This window comes from Moschus berezovskii, chromosome Y (assembly GCF_049115385.1).
Source record: "Moschus berezovskii isolate FMDL1 chromosome Y, NW_MosBer_1.0, whole genome shotgun sequence".
Lineage (NCBI taxonomy): Eukaryota > Metazoa > Chordata > Mammalia > Artiodactyla > Moschidae > Moschus > Moschus berezovskii.
In genome coordinates this window covers 296,430-324,012 of record NC_142489.1, presented here as the reverse complement: position 1 = coordinate 324,012, position 27,583 = coordinate 296,430, and the positions used below count along the sequence as shown (strand labels likewise).

General features: G+C 40.3%; 1 protein-coding gene across 3 annotated transcripts in view; it reads right to left on the bottom strand.

The window, feature by feature from the left end:
- The window catches only part of ZFX (zinc finger protein X-linked), a 37,860-nt gene extending 28,211 nt beyond the window's left edge, over positions 1-9,649 (bottom strand). For 2 of the 3 annotated variants that reach the window (XM_055438116.2, XM_055438119.2), the window contains exon 1: positions 9,295-9,648. The gene's annotated coding sequence lies outside the window, so the exon portion shown is untranslated. Of the gene's footprint in view, positions 1-9,294 lie in introns of all 3 variants that reach the window. The other variant, XM_055438121.2, reaches the window with a different exon arrangement.
- Positions 9,650-27,583: the final 17,934 nt, after the last annotated feature.

The window sequence follows — 27,583 nt, the reverse complement described above, 5'->3', positions numbered from 1 at the left end:
TTCAAGAGAATCAACTAAAATCTTAATTTCAGAGTGAATTCATAAAGTGTGCTGATACAAAATTAATATACTTGAAGGCAAAGGTTTTTCTTTTTTATGCCATAGTTAAAAATGTAAAATACCACCGATAAGAATAACTGAAAACTCTACTAAGTAGGATTTTTTAAAAAAATACAAATACACAGAAAAATCAATCTTGCTCTTCAATATATTGAATCAGTAATATTAATTATCTTTGATTACTACATTCAATTAAAATCCCAACACACTTTTGTTGTAAATCAACTGACCTTATATACGTAGGTCTACTTTCAGACTATTCTATTCCATTGACCAATTCGGCCTTGTATGCACTATATTAATCATTATAACTTTATAATAAGCTTTGATATATGGTAGTGTAAGTTTTCCAACTTTTTTTTTCAATACTGGCTTTGCTATTCCAGAACCTTTGCATTTCCATATAAATCTGATATGGTCTATCAAAAAAAACACAAACCTGTTGGGGTTTTGATTGGGACTTCATTGAATCTCTCTGTATGTCAAAATTGACATATTTATAATATGGACACTTATGATCCATGAACATTGTGTCTCTCCACATTTATTAGCTCGTCTTTCATTTCCTCTCAGTAATGCTTTTAAACTAAAGGTCTTAGTAAGTTGTGCTGGGTTTATTTCAAGGTATTGAATGCTTTCTGATCTTATTATAAATTGTACTACTAGCTTTCAAAACAAAAATATGAAACAATCAATCAACTGTACTGGCTTTTAAATCTGATTTTCAAATTGTTTGTTGTCAGTATAGAGAAATACAGTTTATTTTTGAGTATTAATCAACGTCCCCCAACTATAAAGTAGTAAAATCAGAAATAAATGTCACAGACCTAATAACACCCCCCAAAAAAATTCCCATAAATTTGAAAGTCTCAGTAATTCAACGAGCAATAGGAAAATTATAAAAATCACAATACATTTAGAACTAAATAACAAAAAATCAATTCATATCAAATTCATAGTATCCAGTTACAGTTCAGAAGAAATTTTATAGTTTTGAAGGCATTTAACAGTAGAGATTAAAAACTAATGAACTAAACTTCAAATTAAACTTTTAAAATGTCAGAATAAATGCAAATAAGATAGAAATATTAACCATATGAGCAGAAACAAAAAGGGTCAATAAAAAGAACTATTTAAAAAGCCTTAATATAGGCAAGTTACTGGCAGTACTCATCAAAAAAAATTAACAAATTAATGAAATTAGACATTTTAAAGTCATTAGAGAAGACTATATTTTATACCAATATATTTGAAATGTTATATCTTTCTAGAATACTTTATTTTGTATAAAGAAAACTCAAGAAAAGCCAAAAGACTTATCACCATGAAAAAAACTATTAATCAAAAAAAATTTCAGGGAAAAAAAAAAAGACACCAGGCAAAGACAATTTCACAGATGATTCTAACTTTCTAAAAACAGATCATCTTTATTAAACACAACTTGTTTCAAAAAGAAATACTCCTCAATACGTCTTAAAAAGTTAGCATAAAAACAAAACTACATGGCAATAACAAAAGGACACAGATATCGAGGGACTCCAAAGACAGTTAAAAATACAAAATCTATTAACACAACCCATCACATGTATAGATGCAGCAAAAACATTAAAAAATCAACTACTTTTCATAACGAAAACTCTAAAATGCTAGGCAGAAGAGTGAACATAAACTAAAAAACTAGTACGCCCCCCTCCAAAATGATAAAATATTAGAAGCACTCCATTAAACATTAAAGTACCTAGACAATAATGCCTGTTATCAACGTTTTCATACAAGTCTGTGCTAGAGGCATTAGTCAATGAAGTAGAAGAAAAAACAAAAAACAAAGAGGAGGCAAAAGGGAATCAAAAGAAATAAAACATCTTTATTCACATACACTTATGTATTTAGAAAATAAAAACAAATTATAAACTCCCACATTTCACTGAATCCAAAAATACCACCTGTTTCAAGATGCATCCTTGTTCTACCTACAACTAAGGAAAATACACTGTCAATTAAACTGATACTACACTTTAATATCTAGAAATTTCACTTTGGACTTATCAAGACAATTCTTTTAGATGGATTTAGATGTATTTCCACCATAGCCTATGCATATACAGAAGAAAAAAATAGAAGCAAAATAATTGATAGAGGGGGACTCCTAAAACTTCACATTCAGGGTCCTACTCTGGAATGCTCTTCTACTTAAAGCTCTTCAATTTTTCCTAACAATACTGTCCTCTACCAACAAGAGTATTGGTGATACAGCATTTCGTAAAATGTTCCATTATTATCTATGGGATTTTCTTTCTGGTAAGACATTCACTTCACAATTCCTTCTGCTTTCAGTTGTATTGCTGAGCAGAAATTACAAAACAACCATCCACGTACTCATTTAAGTGATGACGAAATGAAGAGTCCTGACCAAGTACACGCATATAAAGACAATAACATCAAGACATGGACAACCATGATTACAGGACACTATCAACTGAAGATCTATGTGACTCTCCGAGGGGGAGAGATGTAAGATGTAATGGAGCAGGGGAATGTACTTCAGAATCTATGAAATATAGTAATATGCAAGTTCAACAAGGTTACATTATCAATATATTGTCCATAGTACTTCCTATATATCAGCAATAACTAGAAACAATATCTAAAAGATATTCACAATAACAAAAATTATACAAATTTTTTCTAGCAAAAAATCTAATAAAAGCTGTGCAAGAGCTTTATGAAAAGCAGTAGAATATACCCAAGACTCAAATCCCAGCTCCACTACTTAGCATATATCTATATAATCTATATATTATTCTGTAAATTTGATGCAAATACAATAAAAATCCAACAGTTTTTCATACAAACCAACAAACTGACCCGAAAATGAAGGAAAACAGCTTTAAAACTCTGAAAAAGAACACTTATTAAGATTTAATTATAAAGCTATCATTGTTAAATCAGAGTGGTAGAGGTATTATAGTCAAACAGTCCAATGAAATCAGAAGAAAATAGAAACAGATATATATTTGAGTACACGATAAACTTCAAGAGTAGTGTTACAAATTAGTGAGGAGGAAGGCCAAACTACTCAGCAAATTCGTATTAAAAAGATAAAATTAGATCCCTACATCACACAATAGAGAAAAAGTTCCAGATGAATTAATGACCTAAATATGAAAAAAGTACAATATCATTTATGACCTTGGGGCAAGGGAAGAATTTCTTGCTGATACAAGAAAACGTAAAACATGTATTTAAAAAAAAAAAAAAACTAAGAAAACTGACTACTTTCACATTAAGAAGTCCTACACAAAAAACATTCCACAAACAAAACTAAAAGATTAGCCACAGACTAGAAAATGGTATTTTCGGTGTGTAAAACTACACATCATTAATATTCACAATATAAAAAGAATAACCATAAACCAATGAGGAATAGGCAACAATCCAATAAAAAATGAACCAAGGTTAGGCACAAGTCAGTCACAGAAAACTCATACAGCCAATAGATACATGGGGAAAAAAGTTCAACAACATGAGTAATCTAAGAAATGCAAAATGAAAACAGCAATGAGATACCATTTTTACCCAAAAGACTGGAGAAAACTGCAAAGTCTAACCTTTTGGCAGTGGTCTGGAGAGATAGAGGCTCATACACAGCTGGTGGGGATGTCAAATGGAGCACAATTTGACAATTCCCAATAAAATTGACAAATGCACTGACTCTTGAATGTAGCCACTCGACTTCTACAATCTCAAGAGAGAAGAACCCCCTATCAGGATGCTCAGGGCCACATTGTTTGAAATTGCAGAAAACTGCTAACAACCTCGGAGAAGGCAATGGCAAGCCACTCCAGTACTCTTGCCTAGAAAATCCCACGGATGGAGGAGCCTGGTAGGCTGCAGTCCGTGGGGTCGCTAAGGGTTGGACACAACTGAGCAACTTCACTTTCACTTTTCACTTTCACACATTGGAGAAGGAAATGGCAACCCACTCCAGTGTTCTTGCCTGGAGAATCCCAGGGACGGGGGAGCCTGGTGGGCTTCCGTCTATGGGGTCACACAGAGTCGGACACAACTGAAGTGACTTAGCAGCAGTAGCAGCTAACAACCTAATGGCCCCTCCCTAAGAATAGATAAATAAACCACAGTATATTTACACATTAAAATATAAGTAAAATGAATGAAGCAGATCAGTGGTTTTCAAATTTCTTGGACTTGGGACCTCTTTACACTCTTAAAAATTTAAGACCTCAAAAGAGTTTTTGTTTATGTGGGTTCTAGCTAGATATGTTTATGTTAGAAATTAAATCCAAGCCATCTTAAAAAAATTAGTTCATAGAAAATCAACCCACTATATGTAAACATGAACACTGATTTTTAAAGAACTATTTTTCAAAACAAAAAATTGTGAAAAGAGTAGCACTGTTTTACATTTCTGCAAATCTCTTCAAAGACAGGCTTAATAGAGGACAGCTGGATTCCCATAACTGCGTCTGTGTTCCATCTATCATGACATCATGTTCCGTGGCGCCTTTGTACAGTACTTGTGCAGTGCACAAAAGAATGAGGCTGGAAGAATCTCAAGGATCCCTGGGAATTCCTGGAGCACTCTGAGAATCGCTAAGCTAGATTCACAAACAAGCATGAAAAAAATCTCAAAAAAAACACTTTGCTAAGTGAAAAAATATATATAAAATGATAAACAGTACGATACCATATATGTAAAGTTAAACACACAAAGCAGTACTTGATATTGTTTCTGGTACATACGTATTAGGACAGTGATTATTTCTGGCAAAGAAAAGACAGGAATGGGATAGGGAGGCACTCTTTATAATCTGTGAGGTTTTTTTTTAAACACAGAGCAAGTTATGAAACAAATACGTATAAGATATTTAAGATCTATTAAATCTGAGCAATAGTTGCTTTTTAGCAATTCTGAGATATTTCATAATTTTAAAATTTTAAATATTTTTTCAATCCTAATGGTTGTATTTTCAAGGTCATGTAGCTTCCTCAAAATTAAAATGTACCTCCCTTTGAGTAAAACAAGATTCCTGGATTTTATAAAAAAAAGTTCTTTGGAAAATAATTCGACAGGAATAAGAGGAGACTGGCTATATTAACCCCAAGTTTAAGCAGTGAGGGTTACTCAGCTTATGTGGTATGTCTTACTACATACACCCCTTGGTCAAAGAACACAGTGACTAGACAGATACTTTAATAGTTGAAAACTATCCAACTACATACAATTCTCTGCACCCAATAATTGAGATAATTGTTTTTAGGTAACTGTCTTTACTATGTGCCAGGTAATGCTCTGGGACAAGGATAAATGAAAACCTGTCTCTACAGGTTTAGAAAAGATAACAAAAATATAAATACACAGCTAAAACAGAATAGGTTAAATGCTAAGTTAAAACATATGGACACTGCTATATGAGACAGAAGAAAAAGCCTGGAAAAATGATGGTACCATAAAATAAAGAAAACAAGCTAGAAGCAGGAGTTATTTTAGGGGCTCTGGGTTTAAAGAACAATTTTCTCCCCAAAAAACAGTACTGGGCATCTGCTATGTTCCAGATAAATTTGGTTTCAGCCATGTTAGACACCTGAATAGAGGTAGTTAATAGGCAACTGGAAATGCTAGATGAGATACCAGAAAGAGGGTGGGCATCGCAAAGGGCACCAAAACCACGGGAGAAGATTCAAGAAAACAGCATAGATGACTGACCTGGAGGAAAATCCCGTGCCAGAGGGCAGAGAAGGCACAGTTTGTGAAACACAGAACACTTTTATGAAATACACCTGCTGACATGCTGTGGAAAAGTTTCCCAATTTGGAAAGTATCAGATCTAGGAAGGGTGGGATAAAAAGAAATAAAAGCACTGGTGAAAGGAAAAACAGCTGAAGTTTTTGTAAGATGAGCAAACCCAGGAATGTTTTTAAGGACAGGGAAAAAGGCACCAGCGAGTTAGAGGGCAATGATGCAAGTGGCAGAACCACACTGACAGAGCTCCATCCTTTGGGACCGGTGGATCCCACAGGCAGAGAGCATCTGGGTCTGAAGGAGGCCAACTCTTCCTGCAAGCGAAGAACAGGAGGACAGCCTAGGGAGAGACAAAGGAAGAGCTTGAAGTGGCAGGAAGGAAATTCAGTTGCTTATATCTGATAGTCGTCTATCTTTCTGGCCTAAGTAAACGATTAGGTAATCTCTGTTGAGGCTGAGTGGTTTAAAGGACAGGTTGAGGAGTTAAAGAGTAAAAAAGAAAAGTCTGGAATTGCCAGTGTACACAAACACAAATGATACAAACAAGGACATCAGTGGCAATAAAAGTCTAGATGGGTTTAGAAAAGCAGCATTTACAAACAGCAATGCGAAAGAAAAGTTTTCTTCAATGCATTATGAGCATCCTTTTTTAAAAAGGCAAACTTGAATCTATCTGAAAGATACACAAACTGAAAATCAACACCTCGTTTATCCAAGATGGCCAGTGTTCCACCAGTTTTAAATCATAGATGTCTGTCCTCTTAAGTGTACTTGAGTCCAACTCTGAATCTGATTCACCCACTCTCGCTGCACTGGAACATCCACTGCTGCTGTCCCGCATGTGCAGCAATAACAATTCTCTCTTTGAGAGTTCTATGGATTTCCCAGTCGTCAAGATACAAAGCAACTGGTTCTTTCAAGTTTACGTTTACCTTTACCATCTCAACAACCACAGCCCACCTTAGTATCTTGCTTAAGAGTCAGCCTCCTACAATGCACTGTCTCAAACGTTTCTAACCCATGGCCCTTTACAATCAACACGACACTCTAAAAAAAAAATAGAAAAAGTGAAACAACTTTCTAATGAATATTTATGCCACCTATAAATTTACGTTATCATAAAATTCTAGGAAACACGTTCCCAAAATGCATCTAGACTAGTTCAAATATTAATCAAAACATGAGAAGGCTTAGTTTAGCAAACAGCCTTAGTTACCCTCTTAATCAAAAAGGTGGTTCCTCTTACCAAGCATAAAAATAGGGATTTCAAAAAAGCCATCTGAAGGTTCCTGCCTTTTTAATCATCATTAAAACTGACTTCTTTAAAAATTACCATGGGGATACTTACAGGTTCATTCCTCCTTTTGGTAAAGTAACCCACAGCACTGATCCTGTAATGTTCAACCACGGTAAATGAAAACCTAGAAGTCCCTCCCCATTGGTTTATTACAGAAATTATAGCAACTCTTGAACAAAAGGTTACTTGAAGTGAGAAATTAGGACAGGAAAAAGGAGCAGTTATCTATAACAGACTATTTTTTTAAAGTAGCAAAATTGGCTGAACTTCCAAACATTCTTGATAATCATTCCTGTAGTGAAACACTGCTTTTCAAGGTTAACTTGCTACTCTCATTATATCTCAATTTTGAAACTCTTCCGAGGCCAGCGGAAGGACCAAGAGACTATAAAGCCGCGCTCAGGTGCGTCATCACTCTTGATACTTGACGGCTCTCTGGGCCTTTCCCATCAAGTATAAGCCTCTCTACCTGCAAAGCAAGCTCCATCTACCTTAGCCACCACTCCCCTACCTACACCATCTACTCCAACCAAATTATACACACTTGCTGTTTTCTGTAAGAAGCGTTCACCCTTGAAACGCCCTTTCCCCACCCCCATCTCCGTCAAAGTCCTACCCATCCTTCAGTAACCTCAAAATGTGACCTAACCTTGCTTTCCTCTGAAACCCCAATAACTGGCTGTACCTTCCCCGCACCACCTCAGTACATCTCACCTCATCTGCCTCTCAACAACGAACTTCTTGGAGTCGCCGTCTGCACGACAAGTATCTTTTTACTCTTTCGGAGCACCACCTGGGACTGGGCTCCGAGTTCACGGGAGAGTAGAGTACGCAATCAAAACTACTTAAAAGGTGGAACTGCACCGTAGTTTTTCACATCAAATAGAGAAACTGAATATCATACAGGTACAGGTACTGGAACAGCACTGCATCGCTTTATGCTGTCCTTCAGTAAGAATATAAAACTTCTGCCCTCTTCTTACTCCTGGGGGGAAAAATGCTACCAACAGATCGCTAAGAGCTTAACTGTATCTTTTCTAGAAAGCTGTTGCCGAATTAATAAAATTCAAATGACTCGGTAAGATTTTCATTCCTCCGTTTCCCTGTTGTGCAATTTGCATTTTTCCCTTATAGCATAAAAGTGGTAAGAACTTCTTACCTATCAACTTTTTTTTTTTACTTTTTTTTTACTCGAGAAGACAGTGATTGTTGGAAAACAACTGCATCTAGGGCACTCTAACAGTCACGTGTGACTTCGATGTGGTAAAAATTAAAAAATGTCTTGGGGTCCCTTTTGCGTGATGAGTCCACATGCCTGGGCGGCCATCCGTCCGGACGACCCTCAAATACTACCAGCGCGGGGGAAGGGACCTGAGGGACGAGATGGCCCCGGCGCCCGGGCGCCAGCTATGGCCGCCTGCGGCAGCTCAGTTAAAATACAGCGGAAACAGGAGCCAGTCACGGGGCTGCGGGAGGCTGGGCAGGAAGGTGGCGCTACCGCCGAGCGCCTGGAGCCCGAGCGCCCATCATGGCGGCGAGGGCAATGGCCGCTGTGGGGAGCGAGCACGCCCCCTCCGCACGCACACGCTGCCGCGCCGGGCCTCCGGGACCCGTCACCGGAGCCGCCGCCGCCGCCGCCCGCTCTCCAACCCCCCCTCACGGGCTGTAGCGGAATTTTCTCTTCAGACACCGCCTTCAAGATGGCGGCTCCCCCTCCCGGCAACCCCCTCAACCGTTCCCTGTAGCAGGCGCCGAGGTGCCGCCATCTTGTCCCCCGTCCCTCCCCCCCTCGTCGATATTTACATAGCGAAAATCGGCCCGGCCGGCCTGCGGCCTTCACCTCACGCCTGCAGCCTTCGCCTCCTTGCCAGGCCTCACCCCCGCGCAATGCCCCAGGCCGGCCGCGACACCGACCCGGGGCCCCTCGGCCGTCTCCAAGGCCACCGGGCAACCCTCCCCCAACCTCCGCCCGTTTGCGGAGCGCGCCTCCGCCGCCGCTCGAGGCAGCCGGGCTCCTCCCCGGGCCTAACTGCGGCCTCCTTGGGGCCTGCTCGGCGCCGCGCGCCACACCGCCCGGCCTAGCGCGGAAGGGCGCCACGCGGGCCGCCGACCAGGCCGGGACCAGGCCCCTGCGCGCAGGCTAGGCCCTACGGCCGCGGCGGCGCCCGGAACTCACCGGACGGGCGTGCGGGCGGTCGGCGACGGTGGCGGGTGCTGCAGGCCGGCCTTTCTCTGGAGCACTGGGCCGGGCTCCGGCTGGTGGGGCGGGCGGAGGGAGGGAGGAGGGGCCGAGTTCGGAGCTGACAAAAAGCGGCCCAGCTCCCCGGCACGGGCCCGCCGTCAGCACGTCACGTCACCGCCCGGGAGAGAGACCCAGGAAAATGCGGAAGGATAGATAGGCCCCCTCCTTCTGCCGGTGTGTCCCCCTGGCGCCCCGGTCGGCGCTCTCACGCTACGCGACCGGGGAGTCCAGTGGCCTCACTGCGGCGGGGTCTCCGGCGGCCGCAGTCTCCGTGACAGCGCCCCCCTTCTTTCCACCTCCTCCGCGCTCCCGCCCGCCGCCGCTACACACGCGCCGCTGCCGCCGTCTCGGCCGTAAAAGCCCGCGCGGGGCCGTGGTCTGCCGACCCCGTGGAGAGGGAAGCGGCCCGCAACCGGCCTGGCCACCCCCCACCATCTCCCGAGGGCCGCGGTCGGCCCCCGGGCCCTCCCCGGAGACCTACCGCCTCTCCGCGCCGGTCCTGGCCCAGGCGCCTGCTCGAGTTGTTTGCAGGCCCTCAGACCCCCGCCCGCAGTAAATGTGTTTTCTTCATCCCTGTGGCTGGAGAAGAAGATAAATTTAGCAACCCCCACTATCCCCTGCCTTCGCTTAAAAAAAAAAAAAAAAGCAACTTTGAAATAAAATGAAAATAGGCTTGCCACTCTAAATGGGTGTGTGGGCAAAAGGAGCGGGAGAAGGGTTATCCTAGAGCACGTAACAACCGTTTACTTTTTTCTTTTTAATAAACGTTCAGAGAACCTAATGGATAGTTTACGGCGGGAAAAAGAAAAAGTGTTACATTTTGAAACTTGTTTCGCACGTTGCAACGGACAGGAATTTTTAACGTATATTTTCTGTATATCTGTGTTTCACGATTGGGGAGTCTGAAATATATGTCTTGTGTGCTTGTTTCATAAATAAAGAATTTTTCACATTCTTTAATAAATATAGAGGGAGCAGCAGAATGGCGATATGGGTGTTTTTTACAAACTAATCCTTTCAAAGTTTAAAGAGACTTAGAAAAATATGTATTGGAGTAAACAAAACATTTATCAACTCCAAAACTGTGTATTTTGCAATTTCGCTACTGAAATTGGTATGCTTTTTTCCATAGTGAACCCAAACTATGTTTAAAACTTACTAGTTAAACGCTAAATAATGTAGCCTTTACATTAATTCGAATCTGATATGCTTTATTTCTTTGTTCAGCTCACTAAATGCTAAAGATACTTCTAAACAGTAAAGAACACAAAAGTTATAAAGCAAATAGCATATTAGTGTGAAATCTCTTCAAATATAGAGGCCTTCTATATTAGTATCCCGTGATGACTTTTTAAAACTCCCAGAATGCAATTTGTCCTTTCCTTCAGACCTCGTAAAACTATAAAGTTGCTTTCAAAAAGGAAAAGCAAAGGTACAGTAAGAAGTACTCTGAAAATGTACTTGATGGTAAATTTCCTCTCAAGGCTTTAACCTTGATTTTTTTCAAGCAATTAAATGATAAATGACATGTCATCATTTATAGAAAATTCCACTGGGCTGAGATACTATTCACAGAAAGGTAAATAAAACTAATATTTTTTCAAGTTTAAAAAAAAAGTGAAAAATAGCTTGTATAACCACACTAATATGATCTCAAAATATTGGTAACCAGCATTTAATAGGTACTTTCCAAGGGCCTCCTTTTAATGCTATGGCATGTCTCTTGACATTCTTATGGGTCTCATCAATCATGTAACTAAGCAACATAGGACACAACCTAACGTCAATATTCTTGTTCTAGTTCTTCCATAATTACCCTTCAATACTTCTAAGTCCACTAGCATTTGAGGAAAAAGTGTCAAGGAACATAAAAAAGATGTTTGCTCAATTTAAAAAGCCAAAAGCAGTTTAGGTATAGATACTTTTAAAGAGCCTTTTGCCATTACCTTTCATCCATATAAAGACTGTTAGGGGACTTCCCTGGTGGTCCCAGTGGCTAAGACTCCCTGCTCCAGATGTGGAAGAGTGGGTTCAATCCCTGGTCAGGGACTAGATCCCACATGCCTGCAACTAAGGCCTAGCACAACCAAAAATAAATATTTTTTTAAAGGACTGTTTGATGGGAAACAAGGAAAGGATGGCCTAGTTCTATTAATTATATTTAACAAACCATTATTGAAGTCCAACAAAGATTAGTCTATGGATGATTGTACAGATGAGGTCAGCTACAATCTTTTTTTTTTTCGCGTTTTTTAAAAAGGTATTTCAAATCCATTTAAGGAAGGCTGTAAGAAACAGTATATGATAAAAATCATTTCACTGGAAGTACATTTAATACAAATTCTCATGTGATAAAAGTGAAGTCACAAAGGAAGTATGAACAGCAGAGATCAGAAATTGTTCAATGGTTCGATGTTGGGACTTCCCTGGTGGTCCAGTGGCTAAGACTCCGTGCTCCAATGCAGGGGGCCCAGGATCAGGGAACTAGATCCCACATGCCACAACTAAGACCCGGCACAGCCGAAAAAAGAAATAAATATATTTTTTAAAAAGGAGATTGCTCCATATTGTATAAAACACAAAATATAGGTTGTGAAAATATTCACAGTAGGACCTTGAAGACACCTAAAATCACTGAAAGCATTTGATAATCAAGCATTAAGTGATTAAGCACCTGAGACCTTGCATTTAAGGGACCTACTACAGCCTCTCTTGCATTGATACTTTTTTTGTTTTAGTATTCAGTTCAGTTCAGTTCAGTCACTCAGTTGTGTCCGACTTAGGGACCTAGAGAATTCTGGGCACAGGGAGTAAAAAGATGTGGGGCTTGCCCTTGGGGAACTCAGAATAAGGAGGCTGTGTATGGCTGAATACAAACATTCTTAAGTGCTTTCATTTTCTCACTTAAATAAACACAATAAAGTGAAATTTTATTTAGGGAGATTGAGAGCAGAACATTTCAAAGGCATATGCTGTGAATACAAACTAGATGGTTTCAAAGCAGTCAAAGGGATTTTAGTTATGTGCTAAAATTTATCTGTTCCTTCAGAGCTGTTAACGTATATCAGATAGTTAAAAGCAACTACTCAAGGTTTTGACAGTGTTTTAATAACTCAACTAAAAATCCCTGACATGTTTATGGGTCCTTGAGCCAGGAATAATACAAGGCCTTTCAATCATCTCTTCAGAAAAAAGATTATTCAGAAAAGAAGCTGTTAAAAAAAAAAAAAGAAGCTGTTGCTTTTCATTTCTCATCACTGACTGACGGAAATCCAAATAAGAAACAAAAAATCACTAACTTATGAGAAATATAGACCTTCTTGAATAAAGTTGTGGTAATTCATTATATTACATCCCAAAGGTTAAAAAAGCATTTACTTTCCCCTAGCAAGAACCTAGTTTTATTGAACTAAGCATGCCCTATAAAAATTTACCATTTATCTGGTACTTGATACTTAAGTTATACTTAACATGAACACGTTGCATCATGTTGGAATTCAGCTGACTGTAATTAATGCCAAGTAAGAATTTTTACTCTGAATCTTTAAACCACCCTACCCAAGGGAAATAATTTTAAAATAAATACTGGCTATTAGGTGGTTTTCAAACAGTATTTTTCACACAAATCATTAGTTGAATAAGACACTGTTTAATTCCTGAAAATTACTAATAGCTAAATTCTACCTCATGGATTATAAATCACAGGACAAAGCAAACAAATTAGCTCCACTGAAGAGGTGAAAATCAATATATGAGGTCTAGAAACAATAACCAGTAATGATGAGCACCCGAGGCACCCAGACTGGGATCTCTATATATAATTTCACACTACAGGAACCAGGGTTTCTGGGAGAAATGGCTGATTCCTGGGCTGGAGCAGAACAGTACAAGATGAACCAGCGATACCTTCTCATAAAAGAAAGCAAAAAAGAAAGTGTCAGAAGGTCTCAGGAGCCAGTTTAAAGAGGCTCCAGCTGGCTAAAGATGAAAAACAATTGAATGTTAAAAGAATAATTGCTTTGGATCAAAATACATCAAATATGTCCCTGAGTTTATACTGAGGCTTTTAAAAATGATCACCTAGTGGTGATGATTGCACAACTTTGTGAATATACTAGAAACTAGTGAATTGTATACTTTAAAAGGGTGAATTTTATAGCATGTGAACTATATCTTAACATCTAAAATATGATCACCTTTGGAGAATACTAGAGAACCAACCACGTTTCCCAAGTGGCACTACTGGTAAATAACACACCTGCCAATGCAGAAGAAGCAAGAGACATGGGTTTGATCCCTGGGATGGGAAGATCCCCTGGAGGAGAGCATGGCAGAGCATGGCAACCCACTCCAGTATTCTTGCCTGGAGAATCCCATGGATAGAGGAGCCTGGTGGGCTACAGTCCATAGGGTCGCAAAGAGTCAGGCACGACTAAAGCAACTTAGCACAAACACATGCAAAGAACCAACCATTTTTTAAAAACTAGTAAAGGGGAAGATCAAGTATTTATCCTGTATGAACTATACTGAAATAGCCAGAATACTGGAGTGGGTAGCCTTTCCCTTCTCCAGGAGATTTTCTAAACCCAGGGATTGAACCCAGGTCTCCCGAATTGCAAGTGGACTCTTGACCAGCTGAGCCACAAGGGAAGCCCAAGAATACTGGACTGGGTAGCCTATCCCTTCTCCAGCAGATCTTCCCAACCCAGGAATCAAACCGGGGTCTCCTGAATTGCAGGCAGATTCTTTACCAACTGAGCTATTAGGGAAGCCCTGTATGAACTATACTTCAAGTTATAAAAAAAAAACAGTTGATGAAGGGAATAATCTTTTAATAGAAGTATCCCTTCTCCAGTGGACCATGTTAATGCAGAGTTCCAAAGAATAGCAAGGAGACATAAGAAAGTCTTCCTCATTGATCAATGTAAAGAAATAGAGGGAAACAATAGAATGGGGAAGACTGGAGGTCTCTTCAAGAAAACTAGAGATACCAAGGGTACATTTCATGCAAAGATGGGCACAATAAAGGACAGAAATGGTACGGAACTAACAGAAGATATTAAGAAGAGGTGGCAAGAATACACAGAAGTACTATATAAAAAAGATCTTCACGACCCAGATAATCACGACGGTGTGATCACTCACCTAGAGCCAGACATCCTGGAATGCGAAGTCACGTGGGCCTTAGGTAGCATCACTATGAACAAAGCTAGTGGAGGTGATGGAATTCCAGCTGAGCTATTTCAAATCCTAAAAGATGATGCTATGAAAGTGCTGCACGCAATATGCCAGCAAATTTGGAAAACGCAGCACTGGCCACAGGACTGGAAAAGATCAATTTTCATTTCAGTGCCAAAGAATGTTCAAACTACCACACAATTGCACTCATCTCACATGCTAACAAAGCAATGCTCAAAATTCTCCAAGTCAGGCTTCAACAGTACATGAACTGTGAACTTCCAGATGTTCAAGGTGGATTTAGAAAAAGAAGAGGAACCAGAGATCAAATTGCCAACTTCCGTTGGATCATTGAAAAAGCAAGAGAGTTTCAGAGAAACATCTACTTCTGCTTTATTGACTATGCCAAAACCTTTGACTGTGTGGATCACAACAAACTGTGGAAAATTCTGAAAGAGATGGGAATACCAGACCACCTGACCTGCCTCTTGAGAAACCTATATGCAGGTCAGGAAGCAACAGTTAGAACTGGACATGGAACAATAGACTGGTTCCAAATTAGGAAAGGAGTATGTCAAAGCTGTATATTGTCACCCTGCTTATTTAACTTATATGCAGAGTACATCATGAGAAATGCTGGGCTGGAAGAAGCACAAGCTGGAATCAAGATTGCTGGGAGAAATATCAATAACCTCAGATATGCAGATGACACCACCCTTATGGCAGAAAGTGAAGAAGAACTAAAGAGCCTCTTGATGAAACTGAAAGAGGAGAGTGAAAAAGTTGGCTTAAACCTCAATATTCAGAAAACTAAGATCATGGCATCCAGTCCCATCACTTCATGGCAAATAAATGGGGAAACAATGAAAACAGTGAGAGACTTTATTTTTTGGGCTCCAAAATCACTGCAGATGGTGACTGCAGCCATGAAATTAAAATACACTTATTCCTTGGAATAAAAGTTATGACCAACCTAGACAGCATATTAAAAAGCACAGACCTTACTTTGCCAACAAAGGTCCATCTAGTCAAAGCTATGGTTTTTCCATAGTCATGAATGGATGTAAGAGTTGGACTACAAAGAAAGCTGAGCACTAAAGAATTGATGCTTTTGAACAGTGGTATTGGAGAAGACTCTTGAGAGTCCCTTGGACTGCAAGGAGATCCAACCAGTCCATCCTAAAGGAAATTAGTCCTGAATATTCATTGGAAAGACTGATGCTGAAGCTGAAACTCCAATACTTTGCCATCAGTTGCCACCTGATGCAAATAACTGACTCATTTGAAAAAACCATGATGCTGGGAAAAATTGAAGGCGGGAGCAGAAGGGGATGACAGAGGATAAGATGGTTGGATGGCATCACCCACTGAATGGACATGAGTTTGAGTAAACTCCAGGAGTTGGTGATGGACAGGGAGGCCTGGCGTGCTGTAGTCCATGGGGTCACAAAGAGTTGGACATGATTGAGCGACTGAACTGAACTGAACCGAAGAAGTATCCCTACATTATATGAAGAAGACTTGATAGAATATCACCACTTTGCAACCACTAATAAATCAATGGATCTGAGTAATGATCATCAATAGCTGCTAACCAGAGTAATAACCAGGCATATGAGTCATGATGGAAATATATAGTGCATTGGTGAAAAAAATGAAACCTGAACCTAATCAACCCACTAGCTCTCTCTGCCAATTTACAGGAAATAACAGAGAAACATACCAATGAAACAACAGGGATGTAATCGACAAAATCTAGATGGTGGGAAACGCTATGGGATCTTCTTTCTTCAATAAATAAATTATAAGGCAAAAAACATCGGAGGGGAAACCAACAGATGAGAAAAGCGACAAAAGATATCTCAGTCAATTGAAGTGTATGAACTTCATCCGAAACTTAAGTAAGTATAAAAAAATAAGACAATTAGAGAAATGTGAACACTGACTGGATTGCTATCAACACTAACCACATAAATGCTGACATAAATTACTGTTAATCTGGTTTAGGTGTAAAGATGGTATAATCATATCTTCGAGTCCTTATCTTTTAGAGATACATTATCAAAATATTTACAGATAAAATGATATGCTCTCAGAGATGGCCTATAAAGAAGGTGAGTGGAAAAGAGGTTGAGGTTGAGCGGTGGATAGAACTGAAAGAAGATTGCAGTTGAGCAGACAATCGTTGAAGCTATATGATGCATACATGGGTGCTTGATGCATTATTCTCTTTGTGTATATATTTGAAATTTTCCGTAGCAAGTTTAAAAAACAAACATATATGAACATAGAAGGAAAAAACCTTCAAATTTAAAGAATCTTTGGAGAAGGGCAAGGATTACAGATACTAGTTGCTTCTTTTCTCACTTTTCTGTGGACCATATAATACCACTTATTTTCAAAACAATAAGAATAAGCACTAAAAGAAATAAAATTAGACTACATATTAGGAAAACAGCAATGCCTTTCAAATTTGGCAGGGAACACATTGTTAAAGATGTGAATTCCTGGGCCTCAATTCCTAGAAATTCTTATTTTTAGTAGGTACAGTATTCAGCTGAGGAATTTGCAGTTTGACCAGGAGCTCAGGTGATACATAAACAAGTGGCCCACACACCAATAGTACTTTAAGAAATACTAGTACATCCTTTAATACCTCTTTGCCCACATTTATAAAAGCTTTCTCTTGGAGTATCAAAGAAGTAAAATTGCTGGATGTGGCACATTTTCAGTATTACTTTCCAAAATGACTGTACTAATATACATTCCCGCCAGCGGAAGAGAATTCCCAGTTCCCCACTCCTTAGCCAATTCTCGATGTGCTTGTGCTTTTAAATTTTTGCCAAGAACATAACTATCTGACAGAATGACCTTTCAGCTAGCAACATTTGTTAAGGCAACTCTTGAAAAAGTTTCCACGTTTTGAACAAAGACTTCTTTTTAATGACGTAACGACTTTTCACCCCAAAACATATTCAATAAATATGCTAAAAAGAAATGAAAATTCAACCTTAACCTTAGAGCAACTACAGGACATTAGAATTATTAGTCAGAGAATCTCATACGGAACAAATTTGAATTGTGCTCTGTGTTTACATAAACCACAAATGTTTTTTGATTGTTTTTGCATACAAACATCAAGCAAATAGAAACAAACAGCCCAAACTGAGAACAAAACAGGAAGAAGCATCTGGCAGAAATGTGGAAAGTTTCGTAATTCTCCAAAAGGTGAGGCGAGCCAAGGACACAGCAGGAATCTGACCTAGTAAAATTAAAGTTTCAATAAAGTGGGAATTGTGCATACAAGATTCCTAGTCCTTGGCAATAGAGCCCCCACTTTATGGTAGTGACATTAAGGGAAATTTCACATGAAGCTGAAGTAAGCAGTAAAAAGAACATGACATGATGTGGTCTGGTGAGAAGCCTGGGAAGGATTTTGCTATGAAGAATGACTTGTGAGTACATCTCCCCACTCCAAAATAAAGACTATGAATAAAAGGGTTAAAGTGGCCTGTGCTCTGGAGCCAAGCTTCTCAAATGGGCACACAAATCGCCTGGGAATGTTGTGAGAAAGGTTCCCTGTGACGCAGTGAGTCCAGTTTGGGGCCTGAGATTCTGCATTTCCTACTAGCGCCCAGGCTAGGCCTGCACATCAGGGGTCTGTGGAACCTGCATAGTTGCCCTTGTCCCCATAACTCTGCCTGAAGTCTGTCACTGAGAAGCAGTGTGTGGCAGGTACCTGCTGGTACTGCTGCTAGAAAGACAGCAGCCCTGGCCCGGGAAACAGCTGAAGCCCGTTCTCCCGAACCACCCAGCATAAAAAAGAGCTGGCTTTATGCAAGCAGGGAGTTCCGCCACCTGGGCCTTCTGTGGCCCGGGGAGTTGGGGGTAGAACAAGGAAGAAGTCAACCACTATTGAGATTAACACTGCCGACCACGTCCACGCCTCCAGGAACTCATCAGGCAGAGGAGGACAAAGATAAAGATAGGAAGAACAGAGCGTCAACCCCAACACCCAGGGACTCACTGTTCCCACCAAGGCATACGATGAAAGCTCTTTGAGAAGAAGGTCTTCCGAAACGGGAGGAAGATCTGTATCTGTGGACTGAAAGAACTCACCTAGGTTCATGGAAAATTAACTACCAGCCCACAGAGACATTTGGCAACAATGTTTAATAAGGGGTGGGCCGGTGGGGGTGGGGGAAGCCCTGCTATCATTCAGGGAGGAGAAAACAAGTCATCATTAATGGAGGGCTTGAGTTCCACACTCCACATGGCATTTTCCATGAATTCTCTCATTTAACCCTCATAGTCTTCCAATAAAATGGTGGTGCTGGCCGTTAAGCGGACTGGATTCAGCAACTCGGACCATCTTGTCAGGATCCCTCTGCCCTCCAGCTGCCTGAGCTCTCTCATTGCGTGTGGGAGCAGGCAGGCTTCCCCCAGATGCACACAGGCAGCTCTGGGCTCACAGTGTCCCAGCTCAGCTGCTCCAGAAGAAGACAGAGTCCCTCTTCTGGTTTCCCCACAGAAGGACACCGGTTGTTTATGTTCTGTGTTCACCCTTGGATCCATGACGGTGGCCAAGAGGATGGAGTAAGATATTCAAGCAGGGGCTGAGGGTACTGCGACTAGAAGTCCCACCAGAACTAAGGTTAGAGGCAGAAGAAACAGACAAAGAAAGGAGAGGAAGGCTGGTCTGGCTAACAGATCCAAAGGGCCCACGACAGGGAAGTCTAGGAGCTGCCCCACTTTACAGGGGACAACAGTAAGGATCAGAGAGGTCAAGTCACTTGCCCAAGGTCGCACATCCCGGGCAAGTCAAAGAACCAGGACACAAAGCGAGGCGGTCTGACCAGAGCTTGTAACCACTGTGCTCGAAGGCAACAGAGCCAGTTTGGTTTTAGACTTCTCTGCAACATCAGAAGAAAATGGAGCAACAGCTCGACTTCTGGGGGGGAAAGACTGTAACCGAAGATTTGTGTGCTCTGACAAATTGTCTTTCACAACAATAGGGAACAAACACAAAACACACATTGTGTGACAGGCACTGTTCTAAGGGGACCTCTGTATTCCTCTGCTTGAGCTGAGGGAAGAGGAGGCTGGTGGCCCACTTGTGCCAGAGTGACACGTCTGCTCTGGAGGAGGCTAAGTGGGCAGGGATTGTAGCCCCTCGTCTTATCATCTCGCTCTTCCTGATATGGAACCTTTTTGCCCTGTGAGCAAACTGGAGCAGGAATGATGGAACCCAGTACTGCACGGCCTGCCACACGTGTGCAGACCTTCCATCCTACCGTGGAACCTGGGCAGGGGAGAGATCGCCAATCCTCTGCTCTGCCCCTGCCTGGATATATACCTTCTGCAACACAGAGCTGGCTGTGATGAGAGGTGGCGCGGGCCTGCCTTCCTGGAGTAAAACCAAAGCTCTAGACCAGGAGATGTAAGGGAATGGGGCCTCATCTTTCTGGTTCTATTTTCTAAGAGTTCTAAGAGCAGAGCCTCCGTCATACTGAGCTGGGGGATGGGAAGCGGTCCTTGGCTCAAATTCTACGGACTCCCATTGTTCTTCAGTTCAGTTCAGTTCAGTTCAGTTGCTCAGTCGTGTCTGACTCTTTGCAACCCCATGGACTACAGTACACCAGGCTTCCCTGTCCATCACTAAGGTCTGTAGATTTTCTTGAATAAATGTTTCTATATTTGCTGTATGTCCTTAAAACAAATTCCAGATACTTAAAATAATTGACTTTTTAAAATAATTTTTACCAGTTAAATGGTTATTTCACTGAGAAAAGTATCTCTCAACCTCTTTATCCCACTATTTTAAAAGTCAACTACCATAATCAGGTTTTTCTTTAAGGCAAAAATAATTTTGTTTGGTAGTCTTATAAACTCATGATTCAAACATATTCAATGCGTCTCAATTCACTGCAATTTTTTTTTTTTTTTTTTTAGCTATGCGGCACCTAGGCTGCAGGATCTTAGTTCCCTGACCAGGGATTGAACCCAGGCCCACAACAGTGAGAGCTCAGAGTCTTAACCACTAGACTGCGAGGGAATTCCCTGATGCAGTTATTTTTACAGATGTTCAGATTATCCCAAATTATCCTTGGCTACAAGGAACTTCTTTAAAAAGTTGCCTCCAGAGTTCTTCTGAAGTGACACTAACAGTCACGGAGAACTTCCTTGCTATTACAATACAGGGTACATGACATTCCGTAGACCCACAGAATGCTTCTGAAAAACTAAAAGTCATAGTTACCAGGGAATTCCCTGGCGGTCCAGTGGTTAGGACTCCACGGTCTCACTGTTGAGGACCCAGGGTTCAATCTGTGGTCAGAGAACTAAGATCTCACAAGCTACATGGTGCCACCAAAAAAAAAAAAAAGTCAAGCTTACCGTTATCAAAAGGAACATTTAGGCCTTCCAAAGAAACAAAGAAGATAAAAGCAAACACTCAAAAGAGAAAAATAAATGTAAAAATCACAAAGCAAATAAAAAATGGTCATGTACATGCTCAATTGGTAAGTCATGTCCAACTCTTTGTGACTTCATGGACTGCAGCCTGCCAATCTCCTCTGTCCATGGGGTTTTTCAGGCAAGAATACTAGAGGGGTGCCATTTCCTTCTCTAGGGGATCTTTCTGACCCAGGGATCGAACTCACATCTCCTGTGTCTCCTGCACTGACAGGTGGATTCTTTACCACTGTACCACTGTGCCACCAAAAAATGATGAGAAAACAAAGTAGCATAGAAAAATGAAATGAATAATAAAAGAAATGTATTAGCGATCATGATAAATATAAATGGAATCTACTCCCTTATTAAAAATTAGTATTCAAAAATTGAATTAAAGTTCAATTTTATATAATTTAAATGAAGCACAAGATGAAACAAAAGATTAATGTAAAGGAAGGGGAAATATATAAACCAAATACAAATTAAGAGAAATATAATATGAAAAACATTAGAATTTGACATTTAAAAAATGGCACTGAAATTTAAAAAGAAATTTATACATAGAAGGATAGAGAAACACTAAACAATATGATTAATATCCTGCAAACAAAAGTCCAAGATAGACAGCTTCACTGAGGAATTCTACCAAACATACAGAGAATAACTTATACCTACCTTTATCAAATGATTGCAAAATAACTAAAGAGTGGGAAACAGTGCCAAATTCATATTGTGAAGACAACATCACTCTGATACCAAAATCAGACAAACACACTACAGAAAAAACAAAATTACAGGCCAGTATCTTTTATGAATACAGATGCAAAAATCCTCAAAAATATTAGCAAAATGAATTCAACAATGTGATATAGCACATTAACAAAAGGAAAGACAAAAGCCGCATAATCGTCTCAACAGATGCAGAAAAAGCATTTGACAAAATTGAACATCCATTCCTGATAAAGATTCTCACCAAAATGGGTATAGAGGGAACATAAGAAGAGCCGTTTACAACAAACCCACAGCCAACATAATACTCAGCAGTGAAAAGCTGAAAGCCTTCCTGCTAAGTTCAGGAACAACACAAGGATGCCCACTCTTGCCACTTCTATTCAGCAGAGTATTGGAAGTTCAAGCTACAATAATCAAAAAAGAAAAAGAAACTGCTGCTGCTCAAAGGTATCCAAATTGGAAGGTTAGAGGTAAAACTGTCACTATTTGCAGATGCCATGATATATGTAGAGAAAACCCTAAAGCCTCCACACAAAATCATTTAGAGCTAACAAATGAATTTAGCAAGAGAGCAGGATAAAAAATTAATACACCGAAATCTGCTGCATTTCTTTATACTAATAATGAAGTGTCAAAAAGAAAGTAAAAAAAATCAGATTTAAAATCACATTAAAAAAAATCAAATACCTACCAATGAACTTAACCAAGGAGGTAAAAGACTTCTATACTTAAAAAGATAAAACACTGATAAAAGAAATTGAAGATGATTCAAAGAAGTGGAAAGTGACTCCATGTTCTTGGATTGGAAGAATTAATACTGTTAAAATGGCCACACTACCTCCAAGCAATCTATAGATGTAATGCAATCCATGTCAAAATACTCATGACATTTTCCAAAGAAATAGAAAAACTAATCCTTAAAGTTATATGGAACCATAAAATACCCAGAATTGCAAGTTGGAGCAAGTCGGAGGAAAAAGAACGAAGTTGAGGACTTCCCTGGCAGTCCAGTGGTTAAGACCCCGCCCTTCCACTGCAGGGGGCACCGGTTCGATCCCTGGTCAGGGAACTAAGATCCTGCATGCCACACTGTGCAGTGCCTGTTCCCCACCAAAACAGAACAAAGCTGGAGGCATAACCCTCCCGGACTTTAGACCATATTACAAAACTATAGTAACCAAATAGTGTGGTCATGGAAAAAAGCAGATATATAGATCAATGGAACAGAATAGAGAGCCTAGAAATAAACCCACATCCCTATAATTACTTAATCTATGACAAAGAAGGCAAGACTATACAGTGGAGAAAAGAGAACCTCTAAAACAAGTGGCGCTGAGAAAGCTGGACAGCTACATGTAAATAAAGAAATTAGAATACTCCCTTATACCATATACAAATATAAACTCAAAATGGTTTAAAAACCTACGTATAAGACATGACTACATCAAACTCCTAGAAGAGAACATAGGCAAAACATTCTCTGACATAAATCATAGCAGTATTTTCTTAGATCTGTCTCTCAAGGCAGAAGAAACAAAAGCAAAAATAAATGGGATCTGCTGCTACTAACGGAGAAGGCAATGGCAAGCCACTCCAGTACTCTTGCCTGGAAAATCCCATGGACGGAGGAGCCTGGTAGGCTGCAGTCCGTGGGGTCGCTAAGGGTCGGACGCGACTGAGCGACTTCACTTTCACTTTCACACATTGGAGAAGGAAATGGCAACCCACTCCAGTGTTCTTGCCTGGAGAATCCCAGGGACGGGGGAGCCTGGTGGGCTTCCGTCTATGGGGTCGCACAGAGTCGGACACGACTGAAGGGAATTAGCAGCAGCATCCCAGTCAGGAGTATATATACCAACAAAGCAATAAAAATCTACAACATTCATGCTGCTGCTGCTAATTCCCTTCAGTCGTGTCCGACTCTGTGCGACCCCATAGACGGAAGCCCACCAGGCTCCCCCGTCCCTGGGATTCTCCAGGCAAGAACACTGGAGTGGGTTGCCATTTCCTTCTCCAATGTGTGAAAGTGAAAGTGAAGTCGCTCAGTCGCGTCCGACCCTTAGCGACCCCACGGACTGCAGCCTACCAGGCTCCTCCGTCCATGGGATTTTCCAGGCAAGAGTACCGGAGTGGCTTGCCATTGCCTTCTCCGACCAGTCAGAATAGCCACCATTAAAAAGTCTACAAATAAATAAATGCTGGAGAGGGTGTGGAGAAAAAGGGGAAACTTCCTACACTGTTAGTGGGAATATAAACTGGTGCAGTCAGTAAAAGAAAACAGAATGGTTTCTTAATAAACTAAAAATTGAGCTGGCATATATCTAGCAATCCCACTCTTGAATATATATCTGAAAAAAAATGAAAACTCTAATTCAAAAAGATACATGTACCCTAATGTTCATGGCAGCACAATTTATAATATCCAGGACATGGAAACAACTCAAGTGCCAATCAACAGATGATTGGCTTAAGATGTGGTATATACAGACAATGGAGTATAACTCAGTCATAAAAAAGAATAAAATATTGCCATTTGCAGCAACATGGATGGACCTAGAGAATACTGTATACAGTGAAGTAAGACAGAAAAAGGCAAATACTATCTTACATCACTTATATGTAGAACCTAAAAATAATACAAATGAATCTATATATAAAATAGAAACAGACTCATAGACATAGGAAATAAATTTCAGGTTACTAAAGGGGAGAGAGAGAGAGAGGGAGGGACAAAATAGGATTATGGGATTAACAGATACAAACTCAGTTCAGTTCAGTTCAGTTCAGTTGCTCAGTCATGTCTGACTCTTTGTGACCCCATGGACTGCAGCACACCAGGCCTCCCTGTCCATCACCAACTCTTGGAGTTTACTCAAACTCATGTCCATTGAGTTGGTGATGCCATCCAACCATCTCATCCTCTGTCGTCCCCTGCTCCTCCTACCTTCAATCTTTCCCAGCATCAGGGTCTTTTCCAATGAGTCAGTTCTTCATATCAGGTGGCCAAAGTATTGGAAAGTATTGGAGTTTCAGCTTCAGCATCAGTCCTTCCAATGAATATTCAGGACTGATTTCCATTAGGATGGACTGGTTGGATTTCCTTGCAGTCCACAGGACTCTCAAGAGTCTTCTCAAACACCACAGTTCAAAAGCATCAATTCTAAAAAAAATAAATAAATAAAAGCATCAATTCTTTGGTGCTAAGCTTTCTTTAGAGTCCAACTCTCACATCCATACATGACTACTGGAAAAACCATAGCTTTGACTAGATGGACCTTTGTTGGCAAAGTAGTCTGCTTTTTAATATGCTGTCTAGGTTGGTCATAACTTTTCTTCCAAGGAGTAAGCGTCTTTTAATTTCATGGCTGCAATCAGCATCTGCAGTGATTTTGGAGCCTCCCCCAAATAAAGTCTCTCACTGTTTTCCCATCTGTTTGCCATGAAGTGATGGGACCGGATGCCATGATCTTAGTTTTCTGAATGCTGAGTTTTAAGCCGACTTTTTCCTGCTCCTCTTTCACTTTCATCAAGAGGCTCTTTAGTTCTTCACTTTCTGCCATAAGGGTGGTGTCATCTGCATATCTGAGGTTATTGATATTTCTCCCAGCAATCTTGATTCCAGCTTGTGCTTCATCCAGCCCAGCATTCCTCATGATGTACTCTGCATATAAGTTAAATAAGCCAGGTGACAATATACAGCCTTGACGTACTCCTTTCCCGATTTGGAACCAGTCTGTTGTTCCATGTCCAGTTCTAACTGTTGCTTCCTGACCCGCATACACATTTCTCAAGAGGCAGGTCAGGTGATCTGGTATTCCCATCTCTTTCAGAATTTTCCAGTTTGTTGTGATCCACACAGTCAAAGCCTTTGGCATAGTCAATAAAGCAGAAATAGATGTTTTTTTGGAACTCTCTTGCTTTTTCGATGATCCAACAGATGTTGGCAATTTGATCTCTGGTTCCTCTGCCTTTTCTAAATACAAACAGATACAAACTATTATACATAAAATAGATAAGCAGCACAGATTTATGTTGGGAGGATCCCCTAGAGGAGGAAATGGCAACCCACTCCAGTATTCCTGCCTGGAAAATTCTGAGGACAGAGGAGCCTTGTAGGCTACAGTCCATGGGGTGACAAAAAGTTGGACATGAGTTAGTAACTAAACAACAGGGAATCATATTCAAAACCTTGTAATAACTTGTAATGGAATAAACCTGAAAAAAAAACTGCATCACTTTGTGTCCTGTAATCACAGGACCCTAAAATGAGAAAAACTTACAAATGTACAGTTTATTACAGAGAAAGCACACACTATATATAGCAAGGGTATGAAAGTCAAAATATACATCACAGGGACTTCTCTGGTGATCCATGGCTAAGATTCCACACTGCCAATGCACGGGGTCCAGGTTCAATCCCTGGTCAGGGAACTAGATCCCACATGCTACAACTGAGAGTCTGCATGCTGCAACTGAAGATCCCAGATGCTGCAACTAACACCTGGCACAGCCAAATAAATAAATAAAAATAAATATTAAAAAGATACATCACAGTGTATGATTCATAGCAGGGGTCTAGAAAGAACAAGTGTAGGGTCCCATTGTTCTTTTCTCCTCTGGTCCCACCAGATGTTTTGTACTCATTTTGTATCTTCCTGCCCCAGTGCCTAGAATCAGCCATTTCTTCAAGGAGCCCTGATTCCATTTATGGGAGAATGGTGTTTAGAAACAAAGATCTGGATGTGAGGTGTGCTTCCTACTTTTGGTGTGTAACTTTTTCTAGGCCATTTCAGCAGCCAGAGCCAGAAAATATATCTAAGTATACTATCTGACATTTATAGACCTATCTATATTTTTGTATCTATTTACCAACTGGAGCACAATATTTATGTATAGTTCTTTTTGTTGACAGTCTTACATTAGTTAAAACATGGGCTTTCAAAAACAATATATTGACAAACATTATTATACTAGTTTCAGGTATATAACATAATGACTCAATATAAGTATATATTGCAAAAGGATTCCCACAATAAGTCTAGTTAACATCCATCACTATACATAATTACAGAATCTTTTTTCTTGTGATGAGAACTTTTAAGATGGACTCTCTTAGCAACTTTCAAATATGAAATATAGTACTATTAATTATTATTAAATGAAGCACAAAATGATTCGTGTAAATGAAGTGGAAATACATAAAACAAATGCAAATTAATAGAAATCAAAGATGAAAAGACATTAATAGATTGGGCTTCCTTGGTGGCTCAGTGGTAAAAAATCTGCCTGCCAGTGCAGGGGACATGGGTTTGATCCCTGGTCTGGGGAGGTTCCACATGCCACAGGGCAAGTAAGTCTGTGCGCCACAACTACCGAAGCCCAAGCCCTAGAGCCCATGCTCCACAAGAGAAGCTACCTCAATAAAAAGCCTGTGCAATGCAACGAAGAGTAGCCCCTGTGTGCCACAACTAGAGAAAGCCCGTGTGCAGCAATGAAGACAATAAATAAATAAAACAGTGATATGGAAAGATATCCATGTCCTAATCCCCACAACTGTTATTATATTATATTATATCATATGACAAAGGGGATTTTGCAGATGTGACTACATTACAAATCTCGTGATTGAGAGACTACCCTGGATTATCCAGGTAGGCTGTAAATGTAATCAACAAGGGTCCTTAAAGAGGGCAGCAAGAAAGTCAAAAGGAGATCGGAGGAAACCTGAGAATGGAAGCATGTCAGGAAGGAGTCACAAGCTGAGGAAAACAGGCTGCCTCCGGAAGCTAGAAAAGTCATGGAAAATGAATTCTTCTCTAGAGGTTCAAGAAGAAACCAGTCCTACAACACCTTGACT